Source organism: Anabrus simplex, chromosome 1 (genome assembly GCF_040414725.1).
Source record: "Anabrus simplex isolate iqAnaSimp1 chromosome 1, ASM4041472v1, whole genome shotgun sequence".
Lineage (NCBI taxonomy): Eukaryota > Metazoa > Arthropoda > Insecta > Orthoptera > Tettigoniidae > Anabrus > Anabrus simplex.
This window is the reverse complement of record NC_090265.1, coordinates 1,210,975,449-1,211,001,648: the sequence shown is the minus strand read 5'-3', so window position 1 is coordinate 1,211,001,648 and position 26,200 is coordinate 1,210,975,449.

Genomic DNA, 26,200 nt, shown 5'->3' with positions numbered 1-26,200 from the left:
CTCTTCCTGTTTACAATACCAGAACTAGTGTTTAAAATATGAAATCATTCTACATTGTGGCCTCAGTTTAGAAATATTTTATACACTGTATATTGAATAACTCATGTTTCACTCTTCATTGCTGCCCTGATGGCCAATTTTATTCATTATTTACCTAAAGGCGTTTCATGGATAATATTATCTCTTAATGAGGTGAATCTTGCGGCGAACTCCGGAGAATACCTATGAAATCATATCCTAACATGATTTTTGATTGTCTAAAGATGTTTTACCTTTGTCTAAGCATTTTTGAGACATAAACCCGGGACATTATTCAATTTCTGGCTCCATAAATGTTACCGGAGTAACTTACAGAGGTAATGAATGAATGAATGAATGAATGAATGAATGAATGAATGAATGAATGAATGAATGAATGAATGAATGAATGTGACCTGGATGAGATTCAGGGGTAGCACAGGTGCTCTTTGAGGTAAGAAAATGTATCTGTTTAAAATCAAGCTTACACGGTGGTGAGGCCGTGTGCCATCTATGGAAATGAGCGCGATCCTATTCCCAGAAACGACGAACACTCTTTATTAGTCGAGAGCAACGTGGAATGCTGTGAACTGGCGACGTGCTGCCTTTGGAGAGGAACGACGCTTTTCCTTGGGAGTACATAAGTAAATGGGAGTAAATTACAAACCGAAACACTACAATCTATGCCTTATTATTATCATTTATATTATTATCATCTATACAAATAATATTGTAGGGGGTCCGCTGTCTGTAACTTCGTTTGTTTTGCTAAGTTTTCAGATATTTATCCGTTTTAGGTCAACTCAAGATCGAATCGGTGCATTTTATATTTCGTGTCTATTTCTCTATTTGTCTGTTTGTCCGTTTGTTCCACCATCACGGTGAAACGGCTGGATAGATCTCAACGAGACTTCATATTTGGAGTATACTCATCCCGAGGAAGGTTTCGATATGCATATCATTTTGAAATCTTTGAAGAGACGGGGGTTTATAGGAAAACCAGAACGTTTTTCCTCCATTCTCTGTTTTACTATTGATTTTCTGTAAACTCCGTGGACCGTATGTGAAACGTCTCTTCATTATAAACAACTTTCGTAATGTTCATAATTTACCTTACTCTTCAAATGACGGAGAAATTTACTCTTTTCTGCGGGTATCATGCTCTGCATTGAGTGACCGACAGACCGACAACGAACCTACAGGTTACCACGGCAATGTCTCTGACTGCTTGGCAGCAGGGAAGTAACGTATTGCCATTTTCATCATGCTTTTAAATTTGTGGTTGTTCCTTGGGTAGAAAGCATGAAAGGCGTCCATCGGCCATTCAACGGGATATTGGCGAAATATTGTTGGGGGTTATAGCCGTCCTCGAATAGCTTAAGTAATAACACCATTAGTCATATTCTTATCTGTTAACCTAAGGATCCCTACGCCTAAATTTCTCCTCTGTTACCGCTTTCAATATCCATAACTCACACCAGCATAATTTATTGAGTGGCTTTTGATTTTCCAGCACATTCACTTGGTATTTACATACTTGTCGTCATTCGGCTGTCCTAAGTTATAATCCATTTTCTATTAATTTCAACTTTCTTAACTGTTTTATTTTCTTCCTTAATTGCTCCGTATGTATGCGAGTGCTAATGCCGAAAGCTGGACACTCATTTCTTTGAGGAATTATTATAAGGTATGCAAGTGTATAATTCTTTGGCCCCGGAAAGTATCGAAATATGGATGCAAATATGGACCTTCGTTTCGGGTTAATTGGTGGCTAATCGTTAAGTCGTATCACAAATCAGAAAGCACAATCACCTTTCCATTTTGGAGAGATCTACAACTTTGGTCCTATGAATTTTTGCCGTATTTCTATCCCTTATACGTTAAATAGAGCTGTATTTCTCGATTTCAAATTAATTTTGTACTTTTAAACGTATATGTTATCATTTGGCACACTTCTAGGAAAGATAGAATCATGACATTCGGCACGCACATTTACATGGTCAGTGGCCATGTGATAGCCAAATTGTATGATTTTATCTGTCACGCGAGAATCAAAAATAGAAAGTAGTATGTGAAAACCGTGCAAATTTTCACCCCATTTCAATGATTCTAACTCAATCTAACCCATAAATATAGGAGATACGAGAAGATGCCATATGTCTAACCATGTCGAACACTGAAAGAAGCGTCTGATGGGGAAGTCCGTTTGTAGACATGTCGTACAGTTTCAAAGCAGTAACTCTCGAAATAAAGGTCTGCACTTCTAGAATGTGTCTGTACATTGACTGTTTTGGCAAAATCTCCGTACAGTTATCCGTTTTAGGTGTAATAATGACCATCTGCATATTTTTTGCTTTGGTGTTTGTTTGTTTGTTTGTTTGTTTGTTTGTTTGTTTGTTTGTTTGTTTGTTTGTTTGTTTGTTTGTTTGTTTGTTTGTTTGTTTGTTTGTTTGTCTGTTTATCTATAACTTGGAAACTAGTGGATATATTTCCATCAAACTCGATATTTAAAATCCACCTGTCCTTGGGTAGGTTTTAGGGCAAGTATTGTTTCTAAATCCCTTAACTGACTGGGAGTTTATACGAAGCCAAAACTGTGATTTTGCACTCCCACAAAATATACATAACCAAATTTAATGGAAATCTAACTGCCTTAATGGAAATTAATTTCTAAGCCTTTTCTCCTATGTGCATCATTTCGATACGAGGATTAATAAGGGATATATCATTAATGGACCGTTTTTCGGTACAAGTCCCACCGGACTTAAATCAAGAGCTGGTGCGTGTAAAGCATATTCATTAAAACTTGAAAACTACTGAAGATATTTGAACCAAACTTTATATTTAGCATCCGCCGGTCCAACGGTAGGATTTAAAGGTCAATAACATTTCATGTTCCATGAATGGAGTGGCGGTACCTGACTGGAAATCGACCAAACTTGATGGAAATCCATTTTTAAAACATTTTTTCACATGCTTTTTTTCGACAGGAGGATTAATAAGGGAGATATCATGAACGGTCGGTTTTGCAGGTTAAGTCCAGCGGACAGCCCAAAAGTGTTCTACCTGGAGCATATTCCTTATCTATCTACATAAATAAAATCGAAACGTCTGTGTGCCTGTACATTGACTATTTTGGAATAATTTTCGTACAGCTACCCGTTTAAGGGATAATAATGACCATCTGCTTTTTTTTCGGTTTAGTTTCCTGAAAGTCCTAATTTTTACCCTCCTCGTCCAAAATTCAGATTGCGACATCATCTGCCAGACGAACAAGAAAATTGAAATTTGGGAAAATTATACGTTTTAGCCTTTAACGGACGGAAAACTTCCAAGATCTTTACATTTTTCACTTTTTATCCCCGAAATATATCTAAATATGCAGGCAAATTTAATGATGGTGCAGACCTTCGGGATGTCTTATCACATAACGAATGGCAAAATCTCCGTTCAATTTGGGGTGATCTACAACCTCGCTCTTATGACGTTTTGTCGTATCTGTATCCCTTTTACGTTTCATTCTTCTCTATCTCTCGATGTTAAGTAAATTTGGGCTTTTCACATGCATAATTCATACTTTCAATCACTTCTAGGAAAGATATAATCATCAAACCCTTAGCGAAAATTGGCCCACCCAGTAGCCATATGTGAGGCAAATGCTGTGTGTGTAGCTGTCACATAATTTTCCGAAAAGTAATGCAATGTGAGATAAACGTACACAAATTTTACCCCATTCAACATTTATAAGTCAATCTGACCCATGAGATATCATAGGAATAGCCATTTAGACCGCTAAATTCGGTGTCTTATGGTACAATCCTTTGTCGAAATGACGTACCGTTTAGCAGATCTGCAATATTGTAAACACGCATATACTTTCGTATGTCGATCTATACATATTCACTGATATCGATTTGTAGCGATCGAGAAAGGGTGTGTGTCTGCTATTGTATTCAGTACTCCCCACACCGACATTGACTGGCAGTAGGAATGGGGTCCCTCTCCGACTCCTGTGTAACTGGCATTAGTAAGGAAGGCCTACCATTGTAATGAATAGTTCACTTCTCGATTTGACTTGCAGAAGGCAAGGGAACAAGCAGTTTTGTTTAAAACTCCGCTACCCGATTGTGTTTTGCTGTACGTTATCATCACAAATCTGTAACAAACACTTTATATTGGAAACAACGTATGGGAACCTCCCTATGCTGTTTCTCGAAGAGACATGCAATTTTAAAACAATCATATTTACTTCATTTACAGTATTTACTTCGATATTCGAATACAATGTAGAATACCGTAGTGAAGCACAAGTACATTTGGTAGTTAATAATAATAATAATAATAATAATAATAATAATAATAATAATCACTTGGCCTTAGCTACGCATTTACAGACCTTCTAACTTGGCGGCCATCTAGTTAGCTATATTGCAAAGGCGACATTCTGATTGTGTAGCCACCGGGCGAGTTGGCCGTGCGCGTAGAGGCGCGCGGCTGTGAGCTTGCATCCGGGAGATAGTAGGTTCGAATCCCACTATCGGCAGCCCTGAAGATGGTTTTCCGTGGTTTTCCATTTTCACACCAGGCAAATTCTCGGGCTGTACCTTAATTAAGGCCACGGCCGCTTCCTTCCAACTCCTAGGCCTTTCCTATCCCATCGTCGCCATAAGACCTGTGTCGGTGCGACGTACAGCCCCTAGCAAAAAAAATGTGTAGCCGTTTAGGAAAGAAATCAGTATTTTACTGAACAGATATCATGGTCGAGTGAAATTTGTTGAATGACACTACGTGTCACTAAGAGGACTTTAAAATGCTAATAACGATTACATGCAGTTGCAAATTATTTTGGCAGGCCTGAGTCAGGACTGAATCGCGAACTTGGGATCCTGAGTTAGGCCCTTCCATTAATGGACCGTCAACATAGTTGAAGAAATCCTGCGGTTGCATGTAGTGGCTTTCGTGGATGAGTGTCAGGGAAAATTTTCCGAGCAATGTGACGTTCTTCAACACAGAAATCATGTTTATGTAATGTTTCTATCTTTCTTGGCCTGCTTGATCATTTAACGTTTAATCCATCTAACATTTCTGGAACTAGATGTGGTTCTGGGTGACCAGCTTCCTCCACGTTGACATGTTCATGATATGGAATATAATTTGCAACAACGGTTAGCAAATATGCCGCAGGATAACATACGGTGATTGTTTGATTCCATTACCGATCGGATCAACCCATGTACAAAGACGCAAAATCGTCCAACATTGTAGTACAGGTGGCAGTATACTGCGCCGTAGTTAGACCTTCCATTTGATTCAAGCAGTTCCTCCTTGAAGCATACGTTTGTATGATTTATCGTTATATCTTGATATTTACGTAATTACTTGTTCTCCAGGTGGTCCTGGGTTGATTAATGCCCATATATATTGACTTCTTTATATTAGGTTATAAGAATTCAACATACGTCACCCGACCGTTACAGTGGGCTCAAAGTCCATTGTTGACAGCCCTGAAAATGATTTTCCGTGGTTTCCAATTTTCACTCCTGGAAATGGTGAGGGTGTACCTTAATAGGAAATCGTCCCTTTCTTCCCAATCCTAGTTCAGCCCTATCCTATCGTCGCCGCGAACTGTCGGTGCGATGAAAACCAAATAGCTCAACACATGTTAATTTAGTCAAGAATAATCAAGTCTTAGGTATATAAAGATAGGGATATGAAACAGGATACATAATGGGTTGAACAGATTACTTATGTGCATCTTCATTTATGTACGCCCTTCGTTCCTAGTCTTCATCAGCATTTATCTTTACTTCATGTGCCTTCACTTTTCCTCTGTTTATTCGTCTTCCACATCCTACACTTTCGACACCAAGACAAAGGATCTGTCATAATTACCTGTCGATCACGGTTGACTCTCACCCTCTTGATGAAACTGGGATGAAGAAACGAGATCGTGGGGAGCTGATTAGGAATGGATGCAGAAGAACTGAAATTGTTCCGTCTATTGTCACTTAGTTTTTCACGCTTGTCCTTCTCTCCTCTTTCTATTGCTTCCTCTACCTACAATAAACCGTCACCGTGTTCATCCAATTATGAGTTCCTTTTCGTTACTTGCTGCTGTTTAATTGTATCCTGAAAGATGTAGTCGGAGATTGGGAACAACAGGACGGGATGAAGACAGGATGTGAAAAAGGTACGATCATAGATGACTGCCTACTACAACTACTACTACAAATACTACTACTACTACTACTACTACTACTACTACCAAAACGTTCTCAATGGTGACGGCGAACTTCTAGACGATAACGCCGTCTCTCAGACCAGCGAGAAGCTCGGAGAACGTGAGGGGGTTGGCGGCCGTCACCTATTCCAGGAACTGTCCCGCCATTCGCCTTAGTACAGGAGAATGGAAACCGCTGAAAACCATTTTCAGGACAGCCGACAGTGAGGACCAGCCTCTCTCTGTCCCCCGAACGCAGAGGCTTAGACCCACGGCAAAGCCGCGGCCACCCATCCTCTGCACGGTTGGTCAGACGGAGTGCAGAGCCGTCGAACCACAGATAAATCATGGCCACCTGTGGACACTCTGCAACCATCGACGCCTTGACTGTCTAACCTTCACGGTTGATATAGTACTCCTCAGCCACAAAACAAGTAGAGGAATAATTACAAATTGTGACCGCTAAAACTATTTTCAGAATATCTTTTGAGAAAACTGCATATATGTACTCACAGAAAACCGATCTTACAAACAGAATCAAAACCAAATTTAGGGAAATCCACCGTGTTCAGAAATTCCAGTACCTGGGAGAATGGAAATGAGAAACAATTTATAAATAGAAGAGTAGGAAAGGTGGAAATGGCTTTCAGACTATGTCATGAAACTTATAAAACCAAGTCATATTCATCCAGGCAAATTTAAACCTTATTATACTGTGGTCAAAGCACAGTGCCTATAAGCGGCGGAGACCATGATGAAAGTAACGGACCCTTTCATTGAAGAAAGGTAAAGGAGATCCCTTAGGAAAAGCTTAGGTCTAAAGAAATCACTAGATTCACAACCCATTTTCCAATTGAGAATGAATCGATAACTTTATGAAAAAGTTGAGAAGATAACTACTGTGACGGGGAGAAGACTATCATTTTAAGGGAACGTTAAGAGGATGAATCTGAAGAGACTGGCACAAAGGATACCTAGTCTAAGAGAAAAATGGAGAAGTCAAAGGCTTACGAACATCTAGAAGGAATGCAAAGAAAAGGGACTAAGTTTGAGAGATACAAGAACTGGTGGATTGTGGAAATGTTGCACATAGATGACTGTAACGAATATAATAATAATAATAATAATAATAATAATAATAATAATAATAATAATAATAATAATAATAACGTGTGCACACTTTTTCTATTTTATTATATTTAGGCTACCAGTGTGCCAAATTTAACGCTTCGTTTTCGTCTACCAGATGACAGAGAAGTTGATCTATGCTATTACAATTTTTGGGTGTACACCAAATGTATCAACAGACGTCTTTTCCACGCTAATATCGTACCACATACAATGCTAACTAGAGTTTACCACTCTTCAAATATCTTATTATATTTTCTAGGTCTGAACCCGCGAATTCGGTGTCCAGAGTTCAATAGGAAGAAGTAGCGATATGGTCACGAAAACATTAATTAACATTTTTTAAATTACGTATTTATTTATTTATTTATTTATTTATTTATTTATTTATTTATTTATTTATTTATTTATTTATTTATTTATTTATTTATTTATTTATTTATTTATTCATTCATTTTATTTCAAGTGGCTAAGTTAGTGGACATTGCCGTTTCTTACACTTAACCATACTTACAATACTTTTCTACAGATATATTAAGTTATCATTTAGTGGAATTACATTATGGTAAGACACATGCTATCCCTCTCACTCACATTTATAAAATAATTAAAATATTATACTCTGCCTTAACCAATATGAAATAGTATTGCTCGGACACACACACACACAAAATAAATGCACGTATGACACAACTATCGACCAGGTCTACATATACCAGACAAACACAGTCTATTGCCATTCACGCACTCAGCTGTACAATGCACACGTCAGGAGGTGGCTTTCAACAGGTAATCTTGGCAAAATCTCTTGAATTTAGCTAATGAGTCACTGTCCCTAACACTGACTGGTAATGAATTCCAAAGTCTGGAACCGGTGACAGTAAAAGAATTGCTATACGCAGATGAATGGTGAGGAGGAATTACCTGTATCTTTACAACGTTTCCTCCAGTAGGTTGGACGTGTCCGTGAGTAACATGGCTGTGTCACTTTTTGAAACTATTTATTCAGAATAGATCACACAATGTCATGTGCTTCCGTGCAACATAAAGATTGGTTTGATTTCAGTAAAATACAATAAACCACATTCTGGTTATACCCGATCAAACAATGTTGTCCCTGATATTGAGTGGGTGTGTTTTGTTGAAAGATGAATAACCACGCAAGAAGATTGACTGAATAATACACGCGTATCCACTGATACAGTTTGTTCAATAGCAGTCGAGTGAAGCTCACCAAAACCATAATTCTTTGAACGAGCCGCCAGAGTGAGCTGTATATCCATGATACATAGCTACGAACTTCATCAAATTAAAGCGTTATAAATTTCACAACCAACTTGTTAAATTTATGTGCATGAAGGGACGAAGTAGAGATGTCTGTGTGATACCATTATAAACAAACAACAAAGTGATCCATAAGAATGATAAATACATACAGCTTATTGCTCACTCGCTTCTCTGCATTTCCTGTGGCTTTTGTGATGCGGCTTTTGAATATAAATGTTTTGGGCTTTACTGTGATCGTGAGCACATGTCGTTAATTATGTTTGAATAGTTGAACGTGCTGGTTATAAAACCACTCCTCCACGCTAATGAGCAGTCCAATCACTTGTCAGTGATCACATCTCTGAAGCTAAATGAGAAGTCACTACACACTACGTTAAATAACCGAAAGGCTTGCGAATTATACTATCGATCACGTTTCAATCCCAACATACCGTACGGTACCTCAATGTGTAGCTGCATACAATAAATGATACCTGAAAAAGCACACGTGTTGATATAGAAATTCACACCTTAAATTTCACTGTCATCACTCAGAGATCGCCGGTCCTGAAGACCACACACTGTCTCAAAAAGTTGCCTCCATCTCTGCCGATGTACAGATTTTTTCCTCCAATATTTCGCAGCATCCAACTGGTTCAGGTCAGTTAATATGTCATCCCTCCACCACAACCCTGATCTACCAAGTGGTCGAAATTCTTTTTTGCATTTCTCCCATCACAGCTGTATCTTTAGGAAGGAGGGGTAAGTATAGAGTCATTTATTTATTTATAGTATGATATATATATAACGTATATATACAGAAACAAAAAAGCAAGTACATTATATTTTAATGTCCAAGGTTGTCATCCATTCTAGAACCTCTGTATTGGCCTCTAGAAAATCAAACCAATCTCCAGGGTAGGCTCTTCTGCTGTACTGTTGCTTCACGTCCGTAGGTTAAACCTTAAAAAGCCCTACACGTGACCCCTGGGTGGTGCTAAGGAAGCAACAACATTGGCTGCTGGACCTATCTTCTAAAAATCTCCCAGCAAGTATGCAAACTGTACGAAGTACAGAGTTAATATGTAGGTAGCCATTCATTCCTGTGCTACTTAGTCCTTATTTGTTTTTAGTGGATATTGTTGTAATATTCCTTGTCTTAAACGAGGAATTAAAACGTTAGTTTGGAGTGCGCATGGTTCATCTTACGTTGAAAGCGCACCATATTCATACACCGTACCGTAAATAATATTCCTGGTAAGACCCCAACTAGAGTATGGCTCTCGTATCAAGTAATCCTGGAGAGAACTGGAAATGATCCACAGGAAAGAAACACTATTTGTTCTTGGTGATTCTCGACAAAAGATTACTGTTAATAAAATTTTGCAAACATTGGGCTGGGAAGACTTGGGAATAAGAAGACAAGCTACTCGACTAAGAGGAAGGTTTCATGATGTCAGTGGCGAGATGGTGCGGAATGGCGTTAGTAGACGAAGAGACTCGAGTGGAGCTTTCACAGTTAGGAACGATCATAGTATGAAGATTAAGTTGGTATTCAAGGAGACGAATTGTGGCAAATATAATTTATAGGAAGAGGGATTAGGGATTTGAATAATTTATTAAGGGTACGATAAATTTCCCAATTATTTGAAATCATTAAGAAAATGTTTATTAAACAATTTACAGGGAATCTGATAACCGGGTGACAGCCCTAAATATAGATCAATGGTAACTGAATTTGATTTGATCTCTTGCATCATCGCCATATGATCAACGTACTGGATTCGTGCGCTTCTCATGAGATCTGTCATCCTCCATACAGACGTCACGTTGTATAATTCTTTGATAATCTTTATCCTCCGCTCTCCGCCTTTGATAGGCCCGAGTATTTTTTGAATCACTTTCCTTTCGAACGTACCGATTTTGTCTTGGCGTAGCAGCTGGGGATTAACAATTCATGTGGGTGATTGGTTTGTATCCGCGGAGACTTGGAAGTAGAAAACCGCGTTTCCGGAGGTACGTTTACCGAACGTCAGCGAATTTCCTTAAAAAGAACTGATCGAAACTGATCTGAATGCTGTATTTTGAAAACTGCTAAAAGTTTTTCAAATAAAAATTTAAAGAAATATATTTAATGATATAGAAAATCTGTAGGAAAATGATGCGGATGGTAGCAGATATAGAAATACTAATGCAGAGATGAGGGTAAAAATAGCAGAAATATGGAGATATTCATGAATATATATCCACGCGTGAGAATAAATTAACAGAGGAGAATACAGGGGAATGATAAGGCATTTAAGGTTAATAAAATACTTTTTGTGTAGGAGGGAGAAAAGGAATGCACATTTCTTGAGACGGTGTGAAAATACAAGGGCATTACGGGTTAAATATTTAGAAACAGAGAAATACAATACAATACAGTACAATAAAATGGATTTATTGTGTCTGGCAAGATTAAGGCCATTAAGCCCTCTCGTCCATCTAACCAGAAAATATAGTATTTAGATGTGCAAAATTAAATTAAATAGACTTGCAATTGAAACGTCTTGCAACTACTAAACAATAAAATGTTATGATACAAAGAATAATAAAAAATAGGGAAAAGGTAAAATGATAATGATGATGATGATGGTGAAAAGAAGATTATTTACAGAATTATGACATGATTTGCTAATTTCTATTAACCTTTATAATAACAGACTGATTATATAGAGCGTATATTTTGAGGAAGGCTAAATCTACAATATTTCCGTAACATACGAATAACAATTTAGGACTTCCTTTACAGTATTACTTAGTAGGTATCGGTGATAAGTTGCCTAAAACTAGCAGGTAATGAAATGAAATGGCGTATGGCTTTTAGCGCTGGGAGTGTCCGAGGATAATTTCGACTCGCCAAATGCAGGTCTTTTGATTTGACACCCTTAGGCGACCTGCGCGTCGTGATGAGGATGAAATAATGATGAAGACGTCACGTACACCCAGTCCCCGTGCCAGTTAAATTAACCAATGATTGTTAAAATTCCCGAACCTGCCGGGAAACGAACCCGGAACCCCTGTGACCAAAGGCCAGCACGATACCCATTTAGCCATGGAGCCGGACAACTAGCAGGTGAGGCTCCTCTGACAGAGACGGGTAGTGCATTCCGTTGTCGTGACAAAGAAATAACAAATGAGTTTGTGTATCGTGTGGTGCAGTGAGGTGGGGTAGATAAGAGTGTATCAGTTAGAAAACGAATATGAATATTATACTATTGTTAAAATCATAAACAGGTAATGGACAAGGCCAGAGAAACTGCTGATATTATTGATAATTGGGAAAGGCTTGTCGGAGGAAAAGGTAAAAGGGATGAATGAAGGAATCGTATATGCAGTTGAAGGCTCGAAAATTAGATTTTTAAATTGTATTTACCTTTGTTGGAACATTTGGTTATCCTCCATGTACAAGGAACATTCACATCACACATACAAAAATATAAATTGTTGGGCCGATTACCTTCGATGTTAGGCCCCTTAAAACAACAAGCATATAAATTGTCAGCGCAAAGTAAATAAAAGAATGAAAACTAAATCGTTAACAGGCTTCAAGTAAAGAACACTACACTAAATCTCTTTTCCGGTAAAAGAGGGGGGAGCAAATAAAACACTGGCAACAATGTGAAGAGCACGAAGTCAAATTCTTATATCCGCGATTCTCAAAAAGTCCATCACAACATTGAGAAATGAATTGTTTTCACCGTGCATCACCATTGTAGCGCTGGTCGGGAATGGTACTGTAGATCAGATAGTTCAGATAGAAAGCGGCTTCGAGAAGCATCGTAAAGGCCACACTTAAACAAAATGTGATTGAGATTCCATCCTCCGCATATTGACATCGACAGCGCGGTGAATCCAAAACTCCATTCCGTACACCATTTGTGGGAATAAAATCCATCTATGGGAGTTGCAACGGTGTAAGTAGCCCTTCCGATGCACCATGTTTGGCTAATAAGTCAGCTTTTTCATTGCCAAAAATTCCACTGTGTATTTTGACCCAAAGAAATGCTAGGAAGCAACCTGAAGAGTAGATGTTAAAATCTCGCTCCGAAATGTAATACAAGTAACCAATTAGGGTCTTAGCTTTGGCAAGTAACAACCTGAAAACAGTGGAATCAGCAACAGTACTTAGTGTTAAATTTACACTAGTTATACTATACATACAGAAATGCGTACTAACGTTTCAGTATGAGCCAAGCCTCATCATACCTACCTGAGTCAACCGAAGCAGGAAAAGGCAGAGTCCAAAACTTATCATTTGGCTGTACAGTAACTAAACAGTTAAAAATTGACCAAATATGAGTTGAAAATCAATGTTCGGAAAATTAACAATTTCGTATGTACCATGTCTGCATGGGAAGGTTAAAACGAGGTTTCGTAACCGTGCATGAACACAATACAAAATTATGACTCGTAGTATGGAAAAATATAAAGTCAAAGACTATAATAATTAAGGTCGATATTAGTAATTTTAGCATTATTCTCTGTTTTAATATTTGTTCAGCTTTTGTCGTATTTTTTTGTATGTTGTATTTTTTCTAGCCGATAGTATTTCTGTTCATTTATGTGTACTGTATTCCGTAGTGAATTTCTTTCTAGTTCTTTTTGTTTGCTTGTTCTGGCTGTAATACGTACGTACCTAATTGCCAATACACTGAATATTATCTCCTCAGTTTCTCGTTATCCGGAACTGTGGGAGAGGAGGAGTTGGTGAAGTAATTGGAAATATAACTGAAGGGAATTTAATATTTTTATCATTTTTTGATTACACCAACTGAGTTTTACGGAAGTAGTATAGTTGGATATGTTTTGGAAGTACAATACATGTTTGTGTTCACAAAATATCGCTTTAATTGTGTGGTATATGCCATGATGCATTGTCATAATATTTTTCAATAATATTTAAGTGAACATTTTTAGAAGTGGCAATCAGTGAATGCAAAATTATTCGACTCAGAATGCTTTGACGTTTAAGTTTTAATTACTTCCCAATTTATGGGTTACCATTATGACAGAACATACCATACAATTCTGAACGCCCGAAGTATTATATTTGAATTTACCAATTACAAAATTGAAAACACATTCACATCAAGATTCATTTACTAAATATATTTAATAAGAATTGTTTAAAATGTTTCGCGAAATAGGACGAAAGCCCTTCAGAAACCAAAAGGTAACTCCCTGACCTAAGTGGTTCTTCGGATCAAAACATGCACTCTCAAAGGAGCAAAATGCATTTTAAAATTACAATGCTATGCAAACTGTAATTCATCTTAAATGACAAAACAACTTTCCTTAACTGGGCAGCTTCTTACATTTATGTTCTTAAATAATGTTCTTCCTCTGTGTTGTCCACATCAAGACGTCTTCTACTCTGCCAATCATTATTATTTACCATTATTATTTTGCCAGTGGCCGAGGGGCGCCCAGCTGTGAGCTTCCATCCGGAAGGTAGTGGGGTGGAACTCCACTATCTGGAACCCTTAAGATGGTTTTTCGTAGTTTCCCATTTTCACACCAGGAAAATGCTGGGCATGTACCTTAATTAAGGCCACAGCCGCTACCTTCCCACTCCTAGGCCTTTCCTATGCCATCGTTGCTATAAGACATCTTTGTCGGTGCGACGTAAAGCAAGTTGTATTTTGCCCGTCTGTTCAAAATGATTATTCAGCAGCTTCTCTACTATGTCTTGTTTGGTGGGCTGAATTGGAATACAGTATTAGGCAGTGGAAATAGCTTAATGACACGGAGAGATTCCTTGTCTTATGATGCTCCTAGAATTACCCCTGTTTTGTAATGGACTTCTGACAGTTCAAAATTTCCATCGCGACTTTTCGAAAACGATTCTTTTACAAGAATTAAATTTGAAATGCTAGTATGACCCGTAAAACAGATCTTATCTCAGTCTTCCCATCATAGCGAACGACGTATTCACGCAACACTTCAACCAACCGAGGCAATATCTCTGTAGTTTTCAGGCTTTACGTTGTTACCACGTTTCTTCAAGCACTTTTCCTATGCAGTCAAATACACGCTCAGGTGGAATAAATAAGTGCTTCAGGACCGGAGGTGTTATTTTTACGGTCGAGTCCCTGTAGTTTTTATATAGCCGATGTGTTAACATAATCGTTTTATTATTGTGGCATGTACAGCTACTTGCATACAATAAAATTCAGTGTTTTATGACTTCTAAGTCAGCTATTAACAGTTTATAATGAACCATGGAAGATATGTCGTTGGGTCGTTTATAACGTTCACTTTATGTCCTGAAATGAAGACTTCTACAGTTTTTGTGAAAAAGGGACACAGTATTTAAGAGCATGCTGTCTTAACAATCAAGAATACAAGGCTATTAAGAATGTAAATAAATTAATCACAATCATCGGCATGGGGGATGACGAAAAGAATGTGAGATACTAGGTATCTCCATTTCTTATGTTTTGGATTTAACAAGGCTTGTAATTACACGCCTCATTTACAAACCCGATAGACGTGTCATGTGAATAACTCCATCGGCTGTACCTTCTACAACCTACGACGTCTTTTCTGGATCCATACAACATGGTCGGACGAATGATGATGTGGGTATTGATCATCATTCAACATTAAGAGGCTTTGCAAATCAGTGTATTTTGTAGGGAAAATAACAAACACGCAGGTCGCCTCTACGTTGGCCACACGCAAAGAAAAGAGAAAGGAAGCACATTACATCCTATCAGGCCATTTTCCTTTACATCAGCTGTCATTAAATAGTATATCAATTACCTCTTAAGAGGTTTCAATTGTTTGGATTCAGAATTATTTTGTTGAACTTTACTTGATTGCAATTTCTTAGGACGGGTGGTCCAAACTAACGAATTTAGTCATTTGCACTTTGAAGTGGGACAATTCTTTGTAATAACGACGTCAACTTTGAAGAATTAATCTTTTGTTTCTCAGTGTAAAGGCCAAACCCCTCTCCAGCGAGATATAAGTACTACTACAATTAAAACCAAGTACTGAACTATATACACAATTTTTATAACAATGCTTACCAGTGTAAGGGGAGGAATGAAACGTTCTTTACTGAATAGTAGAAACCATAGCTTCCCTTAACGATGAGATACTTTCGACAGAACACGCGTTTCTATATAGCCTAAGCGTTTGAAAAATGGAGAAATGTTGAACTATTACATCATAATCTGGAAAATCATGTTAATGGATTGAGTGTTTTAGATACACCGATATAATAAAAATTAAAGTATGAATATAATTGATTGTTCAGATTTTGTATTCCTTTAATGACATTTCTATATGACTTAATGCCCTCAGCAACACAGAGAAGCAAATATCTTGTAATAATGTATTTACCTCACGAATATAGCGATGTATATTCCCTTCTTTACCCTACCTTCCTACGGTGTATAAACTTTGTAAAACAAGCCTACGGAAGAGGAGCTGAAGTTAAGCAAACTTCAAGCGGAGCGTCAGTACACGTATCCTGTCCCAAAGGCCAAATACCTTCGTTGTGTACATATTATAATTCCTATATTAAAGGAATTTCATCGGTATAATAGGCTAATTAACTTCGGTATTGTGGGACTGTTTTAACGTCGCACTAACTCAAGATGAGTTTTCTGCGACGATAGGATAGGAAGGAGACGGGACAGAGAAATAAGAGGCTGTGGTCTTAACGAATGTCAGCTCCAGTATTTGCTTGGTGAGAAAAATGATAAACCAACTTACTGCTGCACAGCCTTTACTACGCAGAAGAAAAGTTACGGATCCTTTCACATGGTTATGAGAGTATTTAGGCTTTGTAGTAAGGGTGTAAAAAAGAGAGGGCGTTTAAGTCTCTGGTATGATTCCAGTGCATGAAGCCTACAGCAGAAATACTTGATACGAGAACTGGAAGAGATCCAAAGGGAAGCAGTACAATTCGCTCTGGGTGATTTCAGACAAAGGAGTAATGTTACGAAAATGTTGCAATGTTCGTGTGAATTTGGTCCAGCTTTTACGGTCGATGCTCTACCTACCGACAACGCTATGCGAAGAGATGTATTCAGTATTTATTTTTCTAAGGTGGTTTGTATTGGTGAGTCGGTGGAGGGGGGGGTGATGATGAAGGCATGTGTACTTAGAACTGAATTACTCAGTTCCAGAGCTAGAGGAATTAATCATATACAACTAAAATTCCCAATTCTATATGGCATCGAAATTCACACTAACCATTCAGTCCGGGAGCCGGGCATATTTTAGCCTAAGGTATCTATGCTTAAATGTACTAAAAATATTATGGACCGTGTCAGTCAGCAAGCTGCATTCGTTTAATCTTTAGGAACAAAATGCTTGACTTCATTTATGTTTATCTGGATGTACTAGGAGTAAGTGATATTCGGGTAAGGGGAGATAACGAGGAAGAGATAGGAGATTATAAAGTGTACTTGACGGGTGTTAGAAAGGGAAGGGCAGAGTCTGGGGTAGGGCTCTTTATCCGGAATACCATTGCGCGCAACATAGTTTCTGACGTAAATGAGCGAGTGATGTGGGTAGATTTGTCAGTGGGAGGAATTACGACAAGAATTGTGTCCGTGTATTCACCATGTGAGGGTGCAGATGAGGATGAAGTTGACAAGTTTTATGAAGCATTGAGTGACATCGTGGTCAGGGTCAACAGCAAGGATAGAATAGTGCTAATGGGCGATTTCAATGCGAGAGTTGGGAATAGAACTGAAGGATACGAAAGGGTGATTGGTAAATGTGGGGAAGATATGGACGCTAATGGGAATGGGAAGCGTTTGCTGGACTTCTGTGCTAGTATGGGTTTAGCTGTTACGAATACATTCTTCAAGCATGAGGCTATTCACCGCTACACATGGGAGGCTAGGGGTACCAGATCCATAATAGACTATATTTTAACAGACTTTGAATTCAGGAAATCTGTTAGGAATGTACGAGTTTTTCGCGGATTTTTCTATGATACAGACCACTATCTGATCTGTAGTGAACTAAGCATCTCTAGGCCTAGGGTAGAGAAAGTGAAATCTGTCTGCAAACGAATAAGGGTAGAAAGTCTCCAGGACGAGGAAATTAGACAGAAGTACATGGATATGATTAGTGAGAAGTTTCGAACAATAGACAGTAAGCAGGTTCAGGATATAGAAAGTGAATGGGTGCCATACAGGGATGCTGTAATAGAAACAGCAAGGGAATGCCTAGGAACAACTATGTGTAAAGATGAGAAAAGGCGAACATCTTGGTGGAATGATGAAGTGAGAGCAGCCTGTAAACGTAAAAAGAAGGCTTATCAGAAATGGCTCCAAACAAGGGCCAAGGCAGACAGGGATTGGTACGTAGATGGAAGAAACAGAGCGAAACAAATAGTTGTTGAATCCAAAAAGAAGTCATGGAAAGATTTTGGTAATAACCTGGAAAGGCTAGGTCAAGCAGAAGGGAAACCTTTCTGGACAGTAATAAAGAATCTTAGGAAGGGAGGGAAAAAGGAAATGAACAGTGTTTTGAGTGATTCAGTTGAACTCATAACAGACCCCAGGGAATCACTGGAGAGGTGGAGGGAATATTTTGAACATCTACTCAATGTAAAAGGAAATCATCATGGTGGTGTTGCAAACAGCCAAGCTCATGGGGAGGAGGAAAATGATGTTGGTGAAATTATGCTTGAGGAAGTGGAAAGGATAGTAAATAAACTCCATTGTCATAAGGCAGCAGGAACAGATGAAATTAGACCTGAAATGGTGAAGTACAGTGGGAAGGCAGGGATGAAATGGCTTCACAGAGTAGTAAAATTAGCGTGGAGTGTTGGTAAGGTACCTTCAGATTGGACAAAAGCAGTAATTGCACCTATCTACAAGCAAGGGAACAGGAAGGATTACAACAACTATCGAGGTATCTCATTGATTAGTATACCAGGCAAAGTATTCACTGGCATCCTGGAAGGGAGGGTGCGATCAGTCGTTGAGAGGAAGTTGGATGAAAACCAGTGTGGTTTCAGACCACAGAGAGGCTGTCAGGATCAGATTTTCAGTATGCGCCAGGTAATTGAAAAATGCTACGAGAGGAATAGGCAGTTGTGTTTATGTTTCGTAGATCTAGAGAAAGCATATGACAGGGCACCGAGGGAAAAGATGTTCGCCATACTGGGGGACTATGGAATTAAAGGTAGATTATTAAAATCAATCAAAGGCATTTATGTTGGCAATTGGGCTTCAGTGAGAATTGATGGTAGAATGATTTCTTGGTTCAGGATACTTACAGGAGTTAGACAAGGCTGTAATCTTTCACCTTTGCTGTTCGTAGTTTACATGGATCATCTGCGGAAAGGTATAAAATAGCAGGGAGGGATTCAGTTAGGTGGAAATGTAGTAAGCAGTTTGGCCTATGCTGACGACTTGGTCTTAATGGCAGCCTGTGCCGAAAGCCTGCAGTCTAATATTTTGGAACTTGAAAATAGGCGCAATGAGTATATACATAGGTCTGTTTTCAGACCAACTTTGCTTTACGGGAGCGAAAGCTGGGTGGACTCAGGATATCTTATTCATAAGTTAGAAGTAACAGACATGAAAGTAGCAAGAATGATTGCTGGTACAAACCGGTGGGAACAATGGCAGGAGGGTACTCGGAATGAGGAGATTAAGGATAATTTAGGAATGAACTCGATGGATGAAGCTGTACGCATAAACCGGCTTCGGTGGTGGGGTCATGTGAGGCGAATAGAGGAGGATAGGTTACCTAGGAGAATAATGGACTCTGTTATGGAGGGTAAGAGAAGTAGAGGGAGACCAAGACGACGATGGTTAGACTCGATTTCTAACGATTTAAAGATAAGAGGTATAGAACTAAATGAGGGCACAACACTAGTTGCAAATCGAGGATTGTGGCGAAGTTTAGTAAATTCTCAGAGGCTTGCAGACTGAACGCTGAAAGGCATAACAGTCTATAATGATAATGTATGTATGTATGTATGTATGTCTTACGAAAATTATTTTCGAATTCTTACGTTATAGCGTTTCTTCATTTATTTAATGATAATCATACAACAGAGAATAAGTCTACAATTACAGTATAAATCACAAATTTAAAACATATCAGTACGTATACTAATTAATTGTATTAATGATGATGAGCTTAGGTTAACGAAAACGTAATGAAGAAATTTATATAATGATTATAATAGCAAGGTTGGTAACAACTCACCGTAATACATATTACATACATAATTATTAGCCAACTGATCATATTTTAAACTGCTTTTAGTGAGTAAATCATGATCCTGAGCTGATGGAGAAACCTTTGCTTATTGCGACCGAAATCTAGCTTCATATTTTTCACGGCCATTCTGTTACACTTATTGCATATTCTGTGAACTGGTGAGTTACTGTGACTGGCTGTTTTCAAATGTTCACAGTAGAACGTATTTGCGTATTACTCTGCATATTTGTTTCGTATGTTACAGCGTTTGTTAATCAGTTCTGAAAACGTAGTTTGCAAGAATTCGGATTATAGCCATTTCTTATAAGAAATGTCTAATATTTATGCTTTTTTAATTCCTGGTGTATTTGTTCTTTTGTTATTGCGTTTGTTTATTTGTTTCGGTAGGACGTTTCCAATACTTCAGATCGTAGCTTTTCCTTGTAAGAAATTTCTTATCTGTGTGCTTGTATTTGTGCGCGTATTTGTTTATGATGGGCAATCCCAATAGATTTAATTCTAATCTTCTTATATTTGTATTATGTATGAATTATTCATTTTTATAATATATTCCCTAGACTTTGTAAATTAATTTTACATCATTATAATTATATTTTAATATTCCTTTTTTTTGTATTATATTTGTCTACTCTTAGCCTTTGGTCGTTCTAAATATATCTTACGTAGCTCTCCAATTGTAATCCTGTTCTTTTGTTGTATTTGTCTTAGTTCTTAAACTGTATACAAAATTTCCTCTCTCACAATTGTTTTATTGGAGAGACCAATTATGCCTGTATTACAGTATGTGCATACATTTCAAATATTTTTAGACAAATATCACCTCGTGAATAATTCGGCAACGAAACGGCAAGACATTCTAAGAAACTTCTAAATACAAAGCTGTAGACTGCACAAATTCCCTATTTAACATAGCTTCACATGTACTGATTACTATGAACGGAGTAGCAATCCGAATTGTCGTAACAGACACCGGAAAAATGTCTGACTGCGGACGACAAAAGAATGTGTATCAGAATTCGACGAAAACATTGTAATACTTGGATTCATACAACTATATTCGTACAGCACCACTTCTCTGTTTATCACGAAGTAAATACTTTAACTGTCTCTTACGAATGTTAAATATTCTTTGAATTAAAATGTGTGCTGAATCATATTACCATCAAGTATAAGTTTAGCCCCAGATGTTCCTTTTATCACCTTCATCTACCCCTGACTCTTCTGATGCGTAATTTTTCTAAGTCAAAGTTATATATGCATTAAACGTAGAATTCTCAAGTGTGCTAAAAGAAAGGTCAAGCGGCCACTCAATCTCCCCTCCTCTACTTAAATATTCAGCTTCCATCTTATCAGCAGTTATGACTGCCGACTCCTTTGGCGTTAGGAGGTAAAATGAATGCAAGCATATACTTCACTTTCACAGCAACTACTTTCTTGCTACAATATTATGTAGCTAGAAGAACGACAGCTATTTATATTAGGATAATGCAGTACCGTAGCTACGAGTGTAGCTTGAACTAAAAAGATTGAGGATTTCCTATTTTCTTCGACTACATGGTGTAGGCCACAGAAACTGTACCACTCTCAAAATATACTTCATCTATACATCTTAGTCTCAGTCTTCCTATATTCCTCCTTCCTGTTCGTTAGTAATTAAGAATTTGTTCAGGTATTCTATCGTCATTCATAGATATACCAGAATTACTCTTGTTCACATATTTCTTCCGACAATTCCTTCGTTTAATTGTTGACGGATATACTCATTTTTCAATCGGCATAAAATAATGAAACCTGCAACACTTCGGAGGAATTTCACTTCGCTTAAATTAATGTGCCATCTTTCTGTTCGGATTAAGGACCAACGTTGGCAACCGTACGTTAACAGTAGAAACCGCTCTAGCTTTAATAATATATATTGTGTTTATCGTAGGTTTCTTTTTTTTAAAATCTTTCTACATTTGCCACACATCTTTTGGAACTTGATCATCTTAAATTTTGTACTTTGTTCAATAAGATAGGAACTTTTTCAGCCAAGGGAATTCAGTGTAGAAACCTTTTCTAGAATGTTATTGTTTTGAGCTATCTTTCTCAACGTCTATGTTATATACGTCTATGTTTTCGTGTTCGAGATTGGAGCTGAAAGCGTGCTATCTTTAATTAATTTCAAGGTTGTGAATATATTACTAAATAATCAGCAAATATCACCATATTAGTATATTTTTCCAATTGGCTTTACGTCGCATCGGCAGAGATAGGTCCTATCGTGGCGATGAGATAGAAAAGGACTAGGAGAGAGAAGTTAGCGGCCATCGCCTTAATTAAAGTACAGTCTCAGCATTTGACTGGTGTGAAAATGGGGAATCCACAGAAAACAACCTTCACGGCTGCCGACAGTGTACTTCGAACCTACTATCTCCCGAATGCAAGCTCACAGCTCCGCGTCCCAAACCGCACGGCCAACTCTCCAGATTCTTTACAATCTATGGAGTTAGTTACCGGCTCTTGGAGTTAAACTTTCACACGACTGCCTCAGATATTCCCTTACTTGTCATTGAATCGGAAGAAGGTAGAGAATGAAACTTCACCATGAGCTATTTTCGTACAAAACCAACCGTAAGAGATACACATCGAGATTTATTTAGGAATTTTTGTTGGAAATATTATATCTATGATCGTACTCGATTTTATTCTAAACTGAAATATAGAGTTTCATTAAAACCCACCCAAACATTTACCCGTGATTCTGTAACAGACGGGGTCAAGTATTAAAATGAACTCAACGTAAGTCATTACAATGTTGTCAGTATTCTTGTACGAATACAGTATACATACAGAATACAATGTACATTATCAACCGTCGCGGTTAAAAACAATGTTATCATATGAAATGTTCAATCAAATAAAAAAATGAACCGGTTCTCACAATTCATGAACAGAGTGTGCTACAGATGGCCCCGTCGTATCTTTTCACTATGCTTGATAATGGTGGTATTAATAACACTTTCAGCTGTTCAGAATAATTCTTTAATTATTTCCTGATAAATTTTGTATTTTACTTCTACGTAACACGTGCTTTTATACTTTTAATTGACTAGAATTCAAACCTAATTTCAAATTTTTTCACGTGTTAATCAACTGAAATCCCAAATTATTTTACCAACTCAAAACTATTGCTTCTAGACGGACGTTGTGAACTGCCGATGGTCTTACTATATAAAGTAATTCTAAAAAATCATGGAGGTAGGTAGGCCTATAAAACGTGTAATAATAACATACTCCTTAGAAGTCAGTAAATACCTTATTTACCGCTTCGTGCTTGAAAAATACAGCCTGAAAACTATACGCGTATTAAGGCTACAATTATTTCGAAAGAGATGTATGTTGACAATTGGCCTGCAGTTAGAACTGATGATAGAATAAGTTCTTGGTTCAGCGTAGTTCACAAGGATCATCTGATGAAAGATATAAAGTGTCAGAGAGGCCTTCAGTTAGGTGGAAATATGAGTAAGCAGTCTGGCCTATGCTGACGACTTGGTCTTAATGGCAGATTGTGCAGTAAGCTTGGAACCTGAAAATAGGTGCAATGAGTATGGTATGAAAATTAGCCTCTCGAAGACTAAATTGATGTCAGTAGGTAAGAAATTCAACAGAATCGAATGTCAGATTGGTGATACAAAGCTAGAACAGGTCGATAATTTCAAGTATTTAGGTTGTGTGTTCTCCCAGGATGGTAATATAGTAAGTGAGATTGAATCAAGGTGTAGTAAAGCTAATGCAGTGAGCTCGCAGTTGCGATCAGCATTGTTCTGTAAGAAGGAAGTCAGCTCCCAAACGAAACTATCTTTACATAGGTCTGGTTTTCAGACCAACTTTGCTTTACGGGAGCGAAAGCTGGGTGAACTCAGGATATCTTATAAGTTATAGGTAACAGACATGAAAGTAGCAAGAATGATTGCTGGTACAAACCGGTGGGAACAATGGCAGGAGGGTACTCGGAATGAGGAGATAAAGGATAATTTAGGAATGAACTCGATGGATGAAGCTGTAGGCATAAACCGGCTTCGGTGGTGGGGTCATGTGAGGTGAATGGAGGAGGATAGGTTACCTAGGAGACTAATGAACTCCGTTATGGAGGGTAAGAGAAGTAGAGGGAGACCAAGACGACGATAGGGGCTGCTTGGCCGAGGCTGTAAAGGCGTGCTCGGTTCGCCAGGAAGGACGTGGGTTCGAATCCCCGTCAGGAAGTCGTAACATTTAAGAAACGAGATTTCCACTTCTGGAGGTGCATATGGCCTTGAGGTTCACTCAGCCTACACCAAAATGAGTGCCAGGTTAATTCCTGGGGGCAAAGGCGGCCGGGCGTAGAGCTAATCTCTCTACCCCATCACGTGCCGAGGTTAACAATGGTGGAAGCCTTTACCTTCCACTCCTCCAAGGGCCTTTATGGCCTGTACGGAGGTGACTTTGCTGTTTTTTTTAAGACGACGATGATTGGACTCAGTTTCTAACGATTTGAAGATAAGAAGTGAAGAACTAAATGAGGCCACAGCCCTAGTTGCAAATAGAGGATTGTGGCTAAATTTAGTAAATTCACAGAGGACTGCAGACTGAAATGAAAGGAATAACGGTCTATAATAGTAATGTGTGTGTGTGTGTGTGTGTGTGTGTGTGTGTGTGTGTGTGTGTAATTAGACGGCAATCCGATAATATACCGATCCTTTTACTTCCATATTCCAACTCGATTTAAAAATATTAAGAGGAAACACGAGCTTGATATATATCAAGACTTAAAAATAAGTTAATATGGAATGGTTTGCATTCATCCTGACCGACGACTTAGCTGTGCACAAGGATATTTTCATGGTTACCGATTTGGACAGTTGTTGTATGCAGCTGAACCTGTTACTCGTTTGTTATGTTCGTTATTATTATTATTATTATCTAAGTTTACGCTTGTTAATTCGTCTGTTGAGAGTACATGTAAGGAATACCAGCAGCTTCGTGAACTACTGAACGTTTCCATATGTAATGTATATTCACATTATGCATTTCAATAAAACAATGCACGTATATGTTTGTACGATAGTGGAGAATACTGCACATCACATTATTTCCAGTTCTCTGCAGATAGCATCTATGGATTGCTGCTTGTTAGTCCATCAAAACAAAAATAATCATGTCACAAACAGTCCATTGAATGACTTTTCCTACCAAGACGACTGCTGTTCAATCAGACAGCGTGCAAATATTGACATGTCACAGGGTCAGCGTGACGATATCCTCAACCGTATAACTTTACTTCGATGACCGAGTCCGGAGCCTCTCATATTATACATTCCTCAACTGGTCTCACGTGATTGAATTTTAATCCATTCCAGCCATCGGTCCAAAATTAAAATCCTTCCATTTTGATCGCGTGCATCCACACATCCTGGTTGTCTTCCCTGTGGCGGGTGGGAAGTTTCAGCAACACTATGAAACATGCCGCACATGACAGTGTTTGGAAAATCATGACCAATGCTCCGTAGCACAACCGTTAGCGCTATTAAGGAGCGGGTTCAATTCCCGGTACTGTCATAAATTTAAGATCGACCGGATGACTGGTATGTAGTTAAAAATGTATCGACAGGGAATCAGATCAGGGGCGTAACCAAGGAAGGGTTATAGGGTGTTAGACACGCCCCCTCCCCCATGGAATTTTAACAAAAGGAAATACAGAGAAACTGACAAGTGAAGATCGACTTAAAGGGCTCTTTTGAATTTTCATAGAGACAAAATTGTAAAACCAACAGACTTCTTGAATCTATTTTCTAAGTCGCCTCAAATGTTGGATTTTATACCGTAATGCGAACATACCATTCGCCGTTAAACTAATCACTCTGATCATATTGTTCTTGTTCTGTATTGTAATGTAAGATTTTGTAATGTACCGGTACTGCAATATGAATATCAGCATAATTTACTTGTATCAGTGCATGCACGGCCCACACACGCACAAGCACTTCATTATCTTCTGTCATCATTGTGTAACCATGCACCCCCTTCCCCCACCACCACACTCGGTCGATTCTGACTACGCTACTGCTGAGAATAGAATGACCCGCTGCCCCAGAACCACGAGACTGACACTTTATTCACTCTTCTTCTTCCTATATTGTTTTTCCCACACCTGTGGGGTCGCGGGTGCGAACTGTATAGCACACGAGAATTTCGCCCTGTTTTGCGGCCGGATGACATTCCTGACGCCAACCCTATGTGGAGCGATGTAATCACTATTGCGTGTTTCTGTGGTGATTGGTAGAGTCCTGCATGGATGCG